Below are 16,400 nucleotides of genomic sequence, written 5' to 3' on the forward strand. Positions count from 1 at the left end.
ACACCGAGAAACCCTGTCTCGAAAAATCAAAAAAAAAAAAAAAAAGATAAGTTTCTCTGTGTAGCCCTGGCTGTTCTAGAACTCACTTTGTAGCCCAGGCTGACCTTGAACTCAGAGATCTGCCTACCTGTGCCTTCTAAGTGCTGAGATTAAAGGTATGCATAACCACCTCCTGGCTAGGAGTTTAGATTTTTATCCTGAGTGAGGAAAAGTCCCTAGAGGATCTTTTACAGGGAAGTAATAACGGTATAATTTGGGCTAGGTGTGTGTGAACGTGTGTGTGTGTGTGTGTGTGTGTGTGTGTGTGTGTGTGTGTGTGTGTACACATTTGTGCATATGATTTAGGTTAGGTATATATATGTACACATGCATGTGCACACATGCACAAACGTGCACATGTATGTAGAAGCCAGAAATCAATATCAGGTATCATTCTTCAAGAAACAACCACTTTCTTTTTGAGACAGGGTCTCTTATTGGCCTGTCGCTTGCCAATTATGCTAAACAGGGTTGCCGGCAAGTCCCAGGAAATTCATGTTTGTACAGCAAGTACTTTATGGTGCCATTACCCCATTCTCCATAATTTCTTAATAAAGTTTATTACATTTTTATTTATTTATGTTATGCGTGTAAATAGGGGTGTGTGTGTGTGTGTGTGTGTGTGTGTGTGTGTGTGTAGTTCAGAGAACCATTTGTGGGAGTTGTTCTCTCTACTAAGCCACCTCACCAGCCCCAGGAGGTTGCTTTTTGTTTTTTGTTTGTTCATTTGTTTATTTATTTAAAGTTCCTCATAGGCCAAGGCATAGTATAGCATATGCCTTCAACACCAACATTCGGAAGGCAGAGACAGGTAGATCTCTGGCCAGATCAGGCCAGCCAGGGCTAAACAGTAAAACCCTGTCTCAAAAACAAACAAAAAGCCCCTCCACCTCACTGTGTTACTGTAGGCAGAACAGACTGGGGTGGTAGGAGTGGAGAAAGTCAGATCATTGCTTCAAAGTCCCAGGTGTTATCCACGGTGTGCTCTCTTTCGTGGGAGGGCGGTGAGAGGAGAGAGGAGACCAGTTTCTAGATGTAGTCTGAAAGGAGCATGGCATGATTGCTGTTGGGTGAGTTATAAGACGTGAGGAAAGGAGAGCAAAGGGGACAGATAGAACTGTAGTTTGGGGCCCTAGCATCTGTGTGAAATGGAGTCTTTTGCAGAATCAGGAGCACTGAGGAAGACACTAAAGTAAGAAGGATGAGGATAAACTCAAATCTGGAGGAGCCGTGGCAACTGTGAAATGTGAATCTAACGTCCGAGAAAGAATGCACTGGCAGCTGCACATGGAAGTCTGCAGCTGGTGGCTGATGTCTTTCAGCAGCTACAGAAGCCCACTCTGTGCATCATGAACATGAGCAGAAGTCTAAGGAAGAGAAAGGAAGGCATGATGATATCCAGAGGCAGACAAATCTCTGTGATCTCTATGGTCTACAGATCGAGTCCCAGGGCAGCCAGGGCTATTCAGAGAAACCATCTTAACAAAACAAATAAACAGACAAAACCTAAGTATAACAGGATAAGCCACAACACTCAAGGCAGACAAGCAACGTAGGAAGACACACTGATGACCTAGCCAATATGAAAATTAAAGAGAATATTTCTAAACTACTGTTTCATTTTATTTGAGACAGGCTAGCCTCAAATTCATTCTGCAACCCAATTTGCCCTTCACTCTGCCCCTCTTACCTTCACCTGCATAGCACAGACGGACTTGAACCCACAGCCCTGCGCGTGCTAGGCAAGCACAGTACCAACCGGGTTGTATCTCCAGCCTGAATGTATGGAGTTTTAATAGAGAAGCAAAAGGATGGTCGCCTTGAGAAGAAACAGGCTAAATAAACGAAGGAAAAACTCATAAAGGAGCACAAGCAACCAGCTGACATGACAAAATCCTTAGCTATAGCCACGGGGAGGAGGGCAATCACTTATTTTTCACCAATTAGATTATCAAATACAGAGAACAATTACCATCCAGGGTTACTACACAGGGGAGTGGTAAATGGTCCTCCCCTACCTTGCTGATGAATAAGCCCTTTATTCTCTGCATCAAAAGCCTCCAGAGAGTATATCATCTTTCATTTAACAATCCCATTTCTTACAGATTTATCCCTCAAGTATGCAGAGATATGTGTACAGGAATATTTATCACATCACTGCTTATGATGGCAAACAATTGGAAAGCTAACTGTCCATCGAGAAAGGATTAGCTCAGTAAATGAAGGTACGGTCACGGCCCGCAACGAAATTCAGTGCACAGCTTAAAACAATGATATGTGTCTATATGTGCTGATGCTCGCAATATATGGCTGGATGGAAGAAATAGGTAACAAACAGGGTGCCTGATGGGATCTCATTTTTGTAATGTATGAATAAATATGCATAGGGAAAAGTCTAGAAGGTTCTGCCCTGAAATGTTGACAGAGGTTATCTCTAAGAGATAGCAGACGGGATTACAGGAAATTTCCACATTTATATATTTACTGTATTTATAATCTTCTTTTATCATTGGTTTGGGTGTGAGTACATGGAGGGTTATTCATACATTCCAATGGATTCAGAGATGGAGCTAGGTTTCAAAGGGAGTTGCAAGCTCCAGATGAGGAAGGGGAACACAACTTGAAGAAGAAAAAAAACCTTATCCATCATATTTCCCAGCCCTGTGACCGCCATGTCACTTCCCAACAAATTCAGGGCTTTATTGCTTAAAAGCATACTGTTGTATGCAGTGGCACTTTAATTCACTTAATGGCTGCTGATCTCACAGTTTTTGATGCACAAAAAGTCTTCTCCCTGGGGGTCGGGGGGGGGGGTAGATTTTTCTGTGTAGTCCTGGCTAGTCTGGAACTCCTTAGGTAGTCCAAGCTGGCCTGAAACTCAGAAATCCACCTGCCTCTGCTTCTCAAGGGCTGAGATTACAGATGTGTATTCCCACCCCAGCACAAAGCATCTACACTAAGTGAGCCAAGATGTACATAACTCGGCCCCATAAACACCTCATCGCAGTGGTCCCTGGTCCCCCCAGCTTGCCCATCTGGCTTTCCTCCCTTTACCTCTGCATCCAGCCTGGTGCTCTGCCTCTTCCCCAGCACCCCGGCCGGCTGTGCCTCACTATTTGCCCCTCCTAGTCACTTTCTCCCATAACCATCTCCCCAAAATACACACTTTCCCTCCGATAAGTTCTTACTTCCTCCAGTCCTGGCTCAAGGACTCCTCCTCAGAAAGGCTCTGTTCTTGCAACCTATGAGAAGACAGCCTCTTCCTTCTCCAGGCTCCAGGTAAAAAGGATGGCAATGGTAACTACAACAGCTTCCGTTTACACGGCACACTTATACTATGCACCTCACATGGCTCTATTGTCCCCTCTGCTGGGGATGTAACCTTAGATTATGCTCATGCTAAGCAGTGCTCTACCACTAAGCCATTCTCCCAGCATACACTGCTTTTCTGAGTTCTATCACCTACATCAGAGTATAAAGACACTTTCAGTTCCCATATTAGACAGCTCCTTTGTAGCACAGACGACACCTCACACATTTCTGGACACCCCAATTTCAGCCCAGATTGCCAGGGTCTCACACAAAATCAGGGCTGGGGAGATTAAGGTTTGATGAATGAATTAATGACAACTATTTATTAAGTAGCTCTGAAATACAGACATCACCATCAATCCTTCCAATGCTATACAAGGTAGAAACTGCTATTATCCCTATCTTATATATATGGAAATGGGAGATAAGAATGATCGTATAATTTGCTGAGGTCCAAGCTCCCAGAAAGTAATGGCATGTTTCCACAAGTAAAGTTTCTCCCATGAACCCCCAGGCATGCAGAATCATACCTCAGCATATGCAACTCCTCAATTTCTATCATCTCTGATTGGATCCTAAGCAACAGGAGGACAGTAAAAAAAAAAAAAAGTTTATTCCACACCAGCATATATGCTTATAAGTGTGTGTGTGTGTGTGTGTGTGTGTGTATGTGTGTGTATGTGTGTGTATGTGTGTTTGTGTATGTGTGTGTATGTGTGTATGTGTGTGTGTTTGTGTGTGTGTGTGTGTAGTAGGTACATGTACGTGCATGTGCCCTTTGAGATGAGGTTTGTGTAAGGCAGGTCTTCCTAGCTCAACTCCTTTCTCTGTGGTCTCTTATTGTTATTTTTTAAAGAATCGGTTAGTTTATTTCTTTATGAGTGTTTTACCTGCAAGTATATATGTGTACCAAGCTCATGCAGTGCCTGTGGAGACCAGAAGAGGGGATTGGATCCCCTGGAGCAGGAGTTATGGATGGCTGTGAGCCAGTATGTAAGGTGCTGGGAACTAAACCTAGGTCCTCTGCAAGAGCAGTAAATGCCCTTAATCACTTCACTATCTCTCCAGCCACCAGTCACATATTCCTTTCCTCATTCCAGCTGGACATGAGGACTCCAGCTTCCTCTCAGGCCTCAGGGGGATCCTTTTCTAGGGATGCTAGTTTCCACGCAAGCTGCATACATGTGGTACCACATTGTCATATACTCATAACTTATGTCAGTACCTATGCATGTCCACACATAGAAAGAGCACTATTGGGACCCACCACAAAAGTGTGTGCGCATCTGTCTGCATTTTATGTATCTGCCTCTTTTACATGCCTCTGCAGCTAAACATATCTGTGAACCTCTGTACACAAATGGTGTGTGTGTGTGCGTGTGCGTGCGTGTGCTCATGCACGAGAGTGTGAGAATGTAACCAGAGGGATGTACTTTAAATATCATTCTAGGAAGTAATGTGGGCCCTATCTCCCACTGCTGGGCCAATGTATCACAGCTCTTCCAATTTTGAACAGGATATGAGACAGATTAGAAGGGGGGGGGGGAAGAAATCTAGGAGGAAGACATTCAACATAAAATACATAGATTTATTTTACCCTTGTTTTTTTCTCCTGCAACATGTAGCACAAAGCCTGGTAGGCATCTTGGCTTAGCAAATAATAAGTATTAAATAAATGAGAATTTTAGATCAAGATACAATGATCGAGGAAAAAACCACCATAGCTCACTATGAGGCATAGGAAGGAATGAGGGTTCAGAATCCCAGCCCTGCTACCTGCTCTGTCTGTGTGAATATGACAGATGGATAGAGGTTTGTGCCATGTGGGCTCTTCCCCAGGAACACAGACAGCCTGGCCGGCCTGGAGTCTTCAGCCAAGCCCAGCATGTGGAATCTACCCACATCCAGTTGTGGGAACCACCTAGGTGAAGCTCTGCAGAGCCTGCTGGAGTCTCTAAACTGGAGCCTGCATGCTGAGCCCCAGGCTGGGCCTTGCATGGGCTCAGCCCACTGCACACTCCAAACAGAATCAATTATATATTTAAAAGGTGCCGCCCTGCAATTCCTGGCGAGCCAGGAGAGCCATCCATCATGGTGCGGCCGCGTTTCACAAGCTGTCGAATTGTGCTTACATTGGTTAAAAGAATCTTTATATTTCATTAAGCAAGCAGATCGGCGGATCTCCCGCCACAGGCGCCATATAGATGGCTTTAATTTTCCAAATCTGCAAATGCATCCGTTATGTCCCCGCGTCGCTGCTGGCTGCGGCCTAATGCCCAGCCAATCGAAGAATCAAGCAGAATTTTATTAGGGGGCATTTTTTATAAATTAACGGCAGCACTCCCAGGAAACCACATGCGAAGCGTCTTTGATTAAAAGGAAAGTGGAGCCTTCCCTCAGTCACACCCTGCTCGGCCACCCCACAGGCCGCCTTTACCTCTCTTCTTCAGCGCCCCTTTAGCTTTCCCTCGCTTTCTTCTCATTCCCACACATGATAGAAAACAAGGCAGAACAACTTTGTTTCACAGAAAGAAAACAAGAAGTGTGGAAACCAACACTCTGTAAGCCTCCCTTCTCCTCTGCCAGTTCCAAGGCATCCTGAGGCCTCAGTACCAATGATGGTTACCTTATACTGGGCTTCACTCTGAGCCAAGTCCTGGTCTAAGAAACTTTAAGACAGCACTGTTCTGTAGGTACTACTGTCCCTGTTTACATTGATGAGAAAATGAGATTTGGGGAGATAAATGTCCCCTGCCCAAGATCTCACAGCTAGCAAGGTAGCAGGAGGGCAGGAGCCTAAGTCTCTGGGGAGTCTCTGGGGAGTTATTTAGCATTCATTCTAGCATAAGGCCAAGAATCAGGTAGGCACCAGTGAGAACTAGCCCTGGGCATCAAAGATGGAGTAACTACCTGAGTGGAGCCTATTGCCAGGGAATTCTTTCCTTGAGAAACACTGCTGCCCTTTTAACCCTGGACATTCTAGGAGAACCTCTCAGAGGATTAACCTCTGCAGCTATCCTTCCTACTTAGCAGTTTGAATTCCCAAAAGACTTTGGCACTGGAAGGTAGGAAAATATAGAAACATGAATATAGAACATGAGGCCAGAGCCCCTCCTGCACACACACACACACAAGGTCTTGGACGCAGACTCGGATGTGCTCTGTGACCTTGGTCTGTGTTACCTGTTCTGATAAGACATCGACTCCTTGGTCTACTCCAACAGAGAGAGAAACCTTTACCATGAAAGCTGTGTGAGCAAGCCAGGCACGGTGGCCCATGTCTGTAGTGCTAGCACTTGGGAGACTAAGGAGGATTGCCATGAAGGTGCTTAAACTTAGTCAGGCCAAACATCTTGTGAGGGAGGCAAAAGAAGAGAGATTCTGCCCTGTGTGAGTGCCTAAGTTTATGTGCATTGTGGAATTAGTACACAAGATACCTGACCCATCTTCCACCTCAGAGTGGCTTGACCTAAGATTTTCAGTTTTGTGCCCAGGCTCCTGCCAGACACTTGGCTTTGGCAATCTCATTAATTTCTTTCCCCTGTTCAACTAGGTAGGTGTTTTTTTATTCCTGCTACTTTGCAGATGAAGAACTGAGGCTGAGAAAGAGTTCACTGACTGCTTTCGCACCATTCGCACATATGTCCTTAGTTCTCAGTTTGGAGGAACCAGCAATGAGCATACGATATGCTGCATGTGGAGCCCCTGCCTACCCAGCCCAAAGACCCTCAGGAACAACATCTGGGTATAGGTTTGGCACTGAGACATTCCAGTTACTCCTCAGATGTTGTTTGCTTTGTAGGAGCTCAGTGATCCCCAGATCTGTCATTGTGAACCTTCCCAGCGCACCAATTTTTAAAATCTAAATCAGGTACTCAAAGGTGGTAGAAGCCCTGGGACCAGCCCCATCCTTTCCTTATCAGGCACATGATTCTTCCCCACTATGTTTCCCACTAGGAAATGGGGGCAACTTATGAATCAGTGTGGCTAAGACCACAGGGAGTAGCCAAGGAGACAACCTAAAGAGAGAGGTAAGAGGTAATGGCCAGAAGTGTGGTGTCATTTGCTTCTTTTGTGTAAGAGCTTGGAGGTCTGGGGCACAGTCACTTCCCTCAGACCCTCACTCCCCATGTCATCGCTTTTGCGCCACTAACCCTTTAGTAAACATTTCATCTTATTTTTATTGTCCATCTCTCAGTCATCTCTGGAACCAGTCAAGGTCAGATTTTCTTGAAAAGCATATTCAAATTCTCCTTTGCTCCGCTGCTGCTCCTCACTAACCCACTGCACCATTACCCTACGGCCAGCCAAGGAGGGATTGTTCCCCAAAGCCACTATGCCATTGCCTCCTGCTCCTCTGGGAATATTGTCTCCTCATCAGCATCACTTGGAGAACTCATGGTCCTTCTTCATATTACGTTTAGTGACCTCCCTTCTCCAGGAAACCTCTCCAACGCTCTAGGTAGCTCTTTACATTTCTGTCACAACTTTACTTCAACAAATTATATAGTTTCCCATTTGCCTGTGTCTACCAAATAATCACAAGTTTTACCAACCATGCTTGTAGATACCTGTTGATACAAGTTATATAATATTCTCTACAAGTAGAGAGAGTTGGGGGTTCGGGGGTGGGAGATAGGGCTTAAGGCAACCAGGCCTATCAACCCCTGGAGGAGCTCAGTAGCTCGAAGTTTACATACATGTGTTTTTGAATCCTCACTACAACATTGTAATTCCCACTTACTGATAAGGAAAAAAAATTCAAGATACAGAGAGGTGAGATCACCTGCCTGCCCAAAGCCACATAGCTAAGCAGCTTAAGCAATGTGGAATCCAAGAAATTTGACTCCACAATGTGAACTCAATATTCATCAGAGTTCTAAGTCTGGCCAATCTGAGTTCCCTCTACTGCAAGGTCTGAATCCCCAGCTGGTACTTGGTTCCCAGAATGCAACACAGGGAGTATCTGGCATCGATTCCACAAATAAACGTGGAGCCACTGTTTGGCCTACAGTGCACTTCCGTGTGGTGAATTGCAGTGTGAAGGTTCAGGTTATACAGGAGTTATAGCTGTGTGGATGCTCGTGTGAGAGGAAACAGCTGAGACGGACAGGAGAAGAGCTTGGAGCTCAGAACAGTGAACGGGTGGCCTGGCTCCTCCTTGTCCCACCCCAGCAGGGAAAATCCACAGTCCCCACCAGACATCAAGCCACCTTCTGGCCATTGCTGTTGAGGTAGCGGGATCCCAGCCATCCTCACGGTGGAGCAGTCTCCAAAGTGATCCTGGAGTTGGAGCCAAAAAAGCACACATGTGGGATTGAGGTATGGCTTTAGCAGGGTCAGGGCAGGAGAGGTTCAGCACTCAACAGGCAGGCGTGCACCGGATAATTGCTCAAAGGAACCGGTGACCAGCCCTCTCCGCTCAGGAGATGGAGGCAGGAGAAGGATGGGGATGTGTCTCAGGATGACCTAGCCTGCTGCCCCCAGAGAAGCTCAGTCTCTTAAAGTTCCCTACACACAGTGTTATCCATTAACATCCAATTATTCCTCGGTCCGAGCCATTAATTATAAATCAGCCACTAATTGGGGTAATTAGCCCCCCACAGGCTAATGGGCCGAGACTGTGAGAGGCCCTTTTGCCTACAGTCCTCGATTTTCTGAGGTCCTTAATGTATAGGGTGCTAAGAAGTCGGACGGCTGAAATTTAAAAAGAAAAGAAAAGAAAAGAAAAGAAAAGAAAAGAAAAGAAAAGAAAAGAAAAGAAACAACGAAATGCGACTGTGGGAGGGAAAATGAGAGAGAGAGAGAGAGAGAGAGAGAGAGAGAGAGAGAGAGAGAGAGAGAGAGAGAGAGAGTTACTGATGTTTTGCTGTTCTCAATTATGGTCAAGCTTCCGCTCTTGAGGGCGGGTTGGCAGACTTGACCGCAGTCTCTGCGAGTAACTCCAGGTCTAGAGATAACTGCTTGACTCTGTGCTTCCTGTGTCCTCTCCCAAAGAGGCAAAGAGCACGGGAGACCAGGGGCATGGCACAAAAGTGGTGGAACCCAGGACCGGGTCAGACATCCCGGTGTTTCTGAGCAGAAAAGACTGCTGGGCTCGACGGGTTTGCCCAGACCGGGAGTACCGCAGGCATGGGCCGGGCCGCTCTGGCATCTTGCAGACCCAAGACCCAGAGCAGTCACTGTAGAGTCTCTCTGTGGAGAAGGTTCTCCTGACTGTAGAATACCCTCTTGGAGAAGGTATTTCAAGACATCTGGTGGGGGTTCGCGGCAAGAGTCTGTGGTGCTAGTACCCAGCACGCGATTCCCGCACTGCAGGCAGATTCCTTTTGGGATGGACCAGTCGGCAGCCAAATCCTGACAGCTGGGGCGATGGCGCTTAGATGAGGGTAGGAGACCGAGTGAGCTCTGGTGACCTAAGGGCGTATGGTTGCGGCGCGCATAGAGCGGTTAAACAGAGGCGGGAGTGACCGCGACAGGAAAAAGCCAAGTGTGCTGATCCGGCAGCCAGGGCCGCTCTTCCTTTTGCTTACAGAAACTGGGCTAAAGCTGGAATGAGTGTTCTGCCGACTGGTATATTGACAACCAGGCAGGAGAACCCCAGCTCAACCAAATGAGGTGCTGGAAAACGGATAATCAAACCGAGGTGGGGGGGGGGGCCAGCGGGAGGAGAACCCAGCACAGTAAATACCCTTTGACAGGAGACTCGCTCAAGGTCAGGGATGAGGGGTACTCAAAGCAGGAGGAATTTGGAGGCCAGAAGCCCCCCATCACCCCTCCCACTTCGCCAGCCTGCCCGCTCCTAATGGGCTTTGGAGGGCCGTGGCGTCGCCCGCGGCCTTGATTAGATATTTATTGCTGTCATTTACATGGGCACCGCGGGGCGGCCGAGCGGGACGTGGGGAAGGGACTGAGCCAGGGAGGAGGGGGTGTGGAATGGGAACTCGGGCAAGGCGGAGAGTGCCTCCTCCAGGACTATGGCTGGGTAGAAGGGTAGGGTGCCTCCGCCAGGCTCCGGAGAAAGACAGAAATGGAGGGCGGACAAAAAGTTAGGCTCCGATGCCCTTGGGCTGTCAAGGTGAGGTCCCAAGTTCCGGCTGTCTCTCTGTGCCCAGTCGCCCCACGGGTTACCTGCGAGTGTCGGTGAAGGCTTAACCTGGGAGTGTGTGACACTGTCTACCAGGGGATACTGAGAATTTGTGTCCAGATCTTTCTGCCTGTGTGACTTCAGTGTGCCAGGTCACTATAAGCCAGAAGTTCCACTCCGTGTGGCACTCAATGTAGACTAACCCCTTTCTAATACAGGGAAGTGGGGGGGGAGCCCTACGTTATTTGGGGGGCGGGGGGTTGCTGCAGCAACTGGATCTAGTTCTCCTCTTGCCTTCAAAGCCTGCTAGGAGCCCCAGCGATCCTTCCGGATCTGTGGATCTATGGCTCCCCAACATCGCAGGCACCAAAACATCCCCAGCCAAAGCCAGGGCCCAGTACTGATTTCAGATCTAGCATGCCAGCCAGAGGTTCGGTGGAAACCCCATCCCAGTTCAGTCTCTGTGTGTTCAGACCACAAGCCTAACTCCAGTTACCCATTTTAAGCAGTGAAATTTGCTATCATGTGGAATCATAGTAACTTGAAAATAACAGAGAGGATTATCAAGGGGTCTCACAAGCACTCACCCGTAGCCCAGGAAACTGACCCCTGAGCCAACAGAGCCATCCTAAAGCTCACTTTCTTTTGGCCTTCGCCTGGGACGGGTTTCCAAATCTTCGCACCTTTGCCCTTCAGTTCCACTTTCGACTGTGCAACCAGGTTCCTGCGTCCTTGCAGGAGTCTGTGCCCCTGAGGCCTGACGAGATGAGGTAAGGTGACCATCCCCGTCCTGAGTTGCAGTGCTTTGCTTCTTATCCAAAGACTCGGACGTAGAGGAGAGAAATTGGAGCAAATTATCTGGATAATTTGCTCTCACTAGGCAGCAAATTTTACTTTTTTTTCCCCTGACCGCCTACCCACATATATAAGCACAGCTGGTTAGTGAAGAAGGGTAATAGAAACTTATCTTTAGGGGAGAGTGCCTTCCCCCTTCTAAAACCTAGATATGCAAGAAAATGAAGCGCGGATTAAAAAAAAAAAAACCTGAAAACAGAGCTCACTGAAACCCACTTAAAACGGATAGGCCATAGAATTTCCTCGGCCAGCGCCCTATAGAAAGAGCCAACCCGCCTGCGACGCACAGGATTCCTGGCACGGCACAAAAGAAGAAAAAGACACGTCTCCCACTCCCACCTTCGCGAGGACAGACCGGGAGATTCTACAATTTCCACAACTACGCCTGCAACCTCAGTGGTGCGAACAGCCTGTTTGCCCCAAGGCCTATCCAGTAAGTAAAACCCTCAGCTCTCTGCGACGTCCCCAAACCCAAGTTGCCCACAGAAAACCAGTACTAGTCCAGAAGACCCCTGGCCTCCCGTCCGCTTTTTTCTAAAACGAAAAAGTCCTTCTACGTCCTTCTACCGCCCCAGGCAGAACCCTCGCTGAGGCTACACTAGAGGCCCCGCGGATTCCCAGCTTTGGAATGCTCCCAAAAAAGGGAAAGGCGAAAGGCCCGGCCTCTAGATACAATTCTCCCCGGAGCCTAGCCTTGGTTTTTCCGACAAGTCACTACACAACTATACCACCGAGAGCCCTCAGTCCCCTACCAGGATTTGGTCCCCAGATTGATAGGAATTCGAGGAAGAAGATGTTTTTCCCCTAAGTGCTCTAAAGGCACCGCCCGGGCCTTGGAGGCCCCTGATCAGGGTCTGGGAACTTAAGAAACTTCAGCCAAGATCCAGAAAGGTCCATTAGAGGCCCTAGCTTGTCGCCATCCAAGATGGGTTATGGCCACCGGAATGAGAGGCCGAGAGAAGAGAGACCCTGGCAGAGCCCTTCATATTTTGATCCCCGCCTCCCAAACGCCGCCCCAGCCTGAATTCCCTGCTGGAGTTCGCCCGCTCCACGCCAAAATAGGCCGTGGGAGGCCAAACGAATTCCAGAGAACTAAGGCCGTTGCGGACCAAAAACCCACCTGAAAGATCCTAACCTGAGGTCGTGTCTACGAGGGCAGAGGCAGGCTAAGCGCCAAACCACCCCCCGGCCAAATAATTCGTGTAAAGTCGCAATCCCAGGAGACAAGGAGCCCTCGGTAGCCAGAAAGGATAAATTCTGAGCTAAATCCCAGTATTGCGGGATACTCGGGAATAGGGACGCTGGGAGGTGTAGGTGGCCCTGCGGGATCCCAGGGCAAGGAACCTGGGCGGAGGACCGCGCCCCCTCTCCAGCCCGGGCCGCGGGCTGCGTGACGCCTCGGGGCGCATCTGCTCTGCATTACCCTGACTACCCACCCCCCACCCGCCGCCCCCTTCCAAACTGAAAAAGGATTTGTCTCCGCTTAATATCCAAACCTTTTTTGTATTTATTTTTTTTTCAGGGGCGAAGTAATATCTTCCAAATGAGGCAAAACCGTGACGGATCCGAAGCGTTCTCTGCGGGTGCCTGCGTCTCCGCGGCCGAGGCTTCCGTCTCCGCCTCAGCGCTTTTCTACCCACGACTTGCCCTCCTTTCTACTCGGAATTTCTAGTTCTTTCCTTCTGTCGCCCTGGCTTCGTGTCCGGCCCTGGGGATCGCTCCGCTCCCTCTTTCTCCCCATGGAGCTCCCTCCTCCTGCCTCGGATCTCGTCTCCCCCTAAGGCTTAAGTGTCTGTTACCTTCCAAGTCTCTCACCCTCTTCAAACTTTCCGATCCTCCCACCGACTCCCAGACTACAGGACCGCAAACGCGGAGGAGGTCCCGGGAGCTGACGGTCCAAGCCCTCCCAGTCCCGCCGGGTCCCAGGCCCCTCCTGGCTGCACCCCGCCAGCCCCGCCCGCTCGCACCTGGTCTCCTTGGCCCGCGCCGCCGCTGCCACTGCCATCTACGCGCGTCCGGGCTGGAGCTGGAGTTTTAAACCGCGTTTCCCGGGCGCAAGGCGCGGGGCCGCGCGCTCCCTACTGGCCCCTGTGGCTGCCAATCACACGCCACTCTCGCCCCGGCCCCGCCCAGCCCCTCTGGAGCATCTAAGCAGCTCAAGGCCTAGGCAGCCCGGGTCAAACCTTTAGAGGAACTAGGGACCCCGGCAGCGTCCATCATTTCCCCGAGAACGAGAACATCGTTCCGTCATTGCTGGCTCTGGATCTTGGGCGGTAAAGCCGCAGGTCAATCCCTACGGAGTTGAGGAGTACTGAGAAACCTTCACCTAGGTCTACCTGGTCTCTCTTGACCTTGGGGTGCTCTGCGATGGCTTAAGGAGGGCTTTGTCTCCCACCCCAGCTGTCACAACAAGGTTGAACTGGGCAACTGCATGCTCAAGCAAGCAAGCACGCGCGCGCGCGCGCGCACACACACACACACACACACACACACACAAACACTTCTGGTACCACAACACCCGCACGAACCCAACCTGCACTCAGTACTCACCACCCAAGCTCAACCCATACAGGGTAGAACTTCCGACAGCAGGATGCTCTTGGGGAGGGTTGGGAGGCTGAGTCTGCCGAACTCACTTCTTCATGCGCATACAACACACACGCACCTGTCTCTGTCTCCGTGTGAGAGGGGGACACACACACACAGAGCAATGATTCACAAAGCGGGGGGGGGGGTTGGGGGGGGAAAATCCCTGGATAGGGTTTGAGGTTCTTGTCAGCCTCCTTCTCCTTCCAGGTGCAACTGATTCATAGGAAGAGGTCGTTATGATGCAGGAGGCTGTGGAACCAGAGAAGGCCTTGTGTGTATGAGGTGTGTGCCAAGGGGTCAGGTGTCCCCGTTAATGTGGGAACCTTGTAGTGCAAGATTGGCTATTGTGGCCATGACTCTGCGGAAGCCTGGAAGGCTATGTCTATACGACAGTGGCACCTGGAGAGAAGGATATGTGTTCTATGCTTGTGTGGTCAGTACTCTGAGCAACGTGTCTTTGGCCTCAGTGGCTGGGACTAGAATGTGTTGTGTCTTTGTTACTGGTGCTCATGTAACCACAGTCCATGTGTAACTGTGGGATTTTCTTTGTGTGTCGGTAAAGAAGCCTTGTGTGATTTTTCGGGTCAAGTGTACTGTAATCCAGGTGTCTGGACAGACAGGCAGCTGGATCCTAGTTCTGACATTGCTCAGGTCTACCAGCAAACTCTCTGGCCTAGCTCTGAGGAAGTGAGCTGTTCATTTTCTTGGGGGTTAAGGCATGGCGGAGGTTGCCGTACTTAACAGTAGATTTTAAAACCCCAGGCTGAGTTGAGAGGGTCAGAAATGTTGGCCTTGGTGGAACAGAAGGAGCCACCAGCAGATTTAGAGGTTGGACCTATCTTCAACCCAGAGTTAGAGGCAGGGCGCCTGAGGGGAGGGGGAGGAGGCTCCAAAGAAAGGGAAGGGGAGGGGGCATAAGAGGATTAGGCTGCTTAGACCCTTCTCTCCCACCAGGATCCCCCACCCCCCACCTCAATGCTCCAGAAAAGATTTCTTCTGCCAAAGCAAAACCGTTTAGGCTCGATTTAAAGGGACAAAAAAAGCGGAGGCGGGGGCTTTAAATAACCTTTTAATTTCTCTTCAGGGATCTGGACTAGTGCAGAAGGGGAGAGGAGAGAAGGAGAGGGAGGGAAGTGAAGGCTGCCTCTTTGGCTTAGGTAATCAAGATTGCCACTGTACCTCCACCCACCTGCCCTTCACACACACACACACACAGATCATCCTGGAGAAAACCACAGAGCTTTGCACACACATATATACTTATTCTGTCACATAACTCTGGGCACACGTGCATACTACTTGATTAGGTCAGAAATAGTACTTCCCCTCCCCCATCCAGTGAGAAACCTTGTTCTAGTGAGGCAAGTGTCTTCTGTCTTTATTCAATGACCCAGCTATACTCATCCTTCCCTAGCTCCCCTCCTTGGACAGAACAGGGGACCACTGGGCAAGCTGAAGGGTAATGGCTCTGTGCTGAGGAGGATAAAGTGGTTGAGGGTACCACAGATTCCCGTGCTGCAGGCTGCAAGTGATGAGCATAGGACCTAACCAGGCTCCTGCTTCTGGAAGGATCTGTTTGCCACAAACTCCAATTCCCCTTCCTATTCTTCTTGTCCCAGGCTGCCAAGACCCCCATCCGTCCAGTCATCCCAGGTCTGGAGATGGTAACTGTATTAGTCAGGGTTCTCTAGAGTCACAGAACTTATGGGTAGTCTCTCTATAGTAGAGGAATTTGTTGGTGACTTACAGTCTGTAATCCAACTCCCAACAATAGTCAGCAGCAGCTGTGAATGGAAGTCCAAGGATCTAGCAGTTGCTCAGTCCCACAAGGCAATCAGTGGATGAAAAGAGAGTCAATCTTCCTTCTTCCAGTGTCCTTATGCAGGCCTCCAGCAGAAGGTGTGGCCCAGATTAAATATGTGTACCACCATGCCTTTAATCCCAGATGACCTTGAACTCAGAGATCTCCGGGTCTTAATCTTCTGGAATTCATAGCCACTATGCCCCCAAGATCTCCATGCCAAGATCCAGGTCAGAAACTTGTATCTCCCAGTCTCCAGATTAAGATCACTGGTGAACCTCCCAATTCTGGGCTGTAGTTCATTCCAGATATAGTCAAATTGACAACCAGGAACAGGAATAGCCACTACAGTGGCTAAGTGGCCAATATCATTCTCATTAAACAAGCTAAGCCTCATGCAACTCAAACTTCCAGACACCTGGAGAAGCCCACAGTGCCAGGCTAGACTTACCTGCAAAGGGCTTTCATACAAGGGGATACCAAGGACAGAGGGAGCTGCTGTCACTCCGACACATTCCCACCCTCCACCCTGGTTTCCACAGACATTGTAGCCCAGGTCCTGGCTCCTGAGTTTACTGTGGATTGGAAAGAGGGGTTACAAAATTCCAGATGAGCTCAACTGCTCAGAGAGAAACTCAGAGAAAGGGCTGGGGAAGGGGGCTGTGCCTTTTAGGGAGACCTGGAGTAGTGAGAAACTTGGCAAGCCACAATGTGGGG

General features: G+C 49.3%; 1 protein-coding gene across 1 annotated transcript in view; it reads right to left on the reverse strand.

Moving 5' to 3' along the window:
- Dmbx1 (diencephalon/mesencephalon homeobox 1) overlaps window positions 1–13,296 on the reverse strand; it is a 24,893-nt gene extending 11,597 nt beyond the window's left edge. Inside the window, exon 1 of the mRNA XM_021161334.1 lies at window positions 13,261–13,296. The gene's annotated coding sequence lies outside the window, so the exon portion shown is untranslated. The remainder of the gene's footprint in view (window positions 1–13,260) is intronic.
- Window positions 13,297–16,400: the final 3,104 nt, after the last annotated feature.

The sequence above is a fragment of the Mus caroli genome, chromosome 4, assembly GCF_900094665.2.
Source record: "Mus caroli chromosome 4, CAROLI_EIJ_v1.1, whole genome shotgun sequence".
Lineage (NCBI taxonomy): Eukaryota > Metazoa > Chordata > Mammalia > Rodentia > Muridae > Mus > Mus caroli.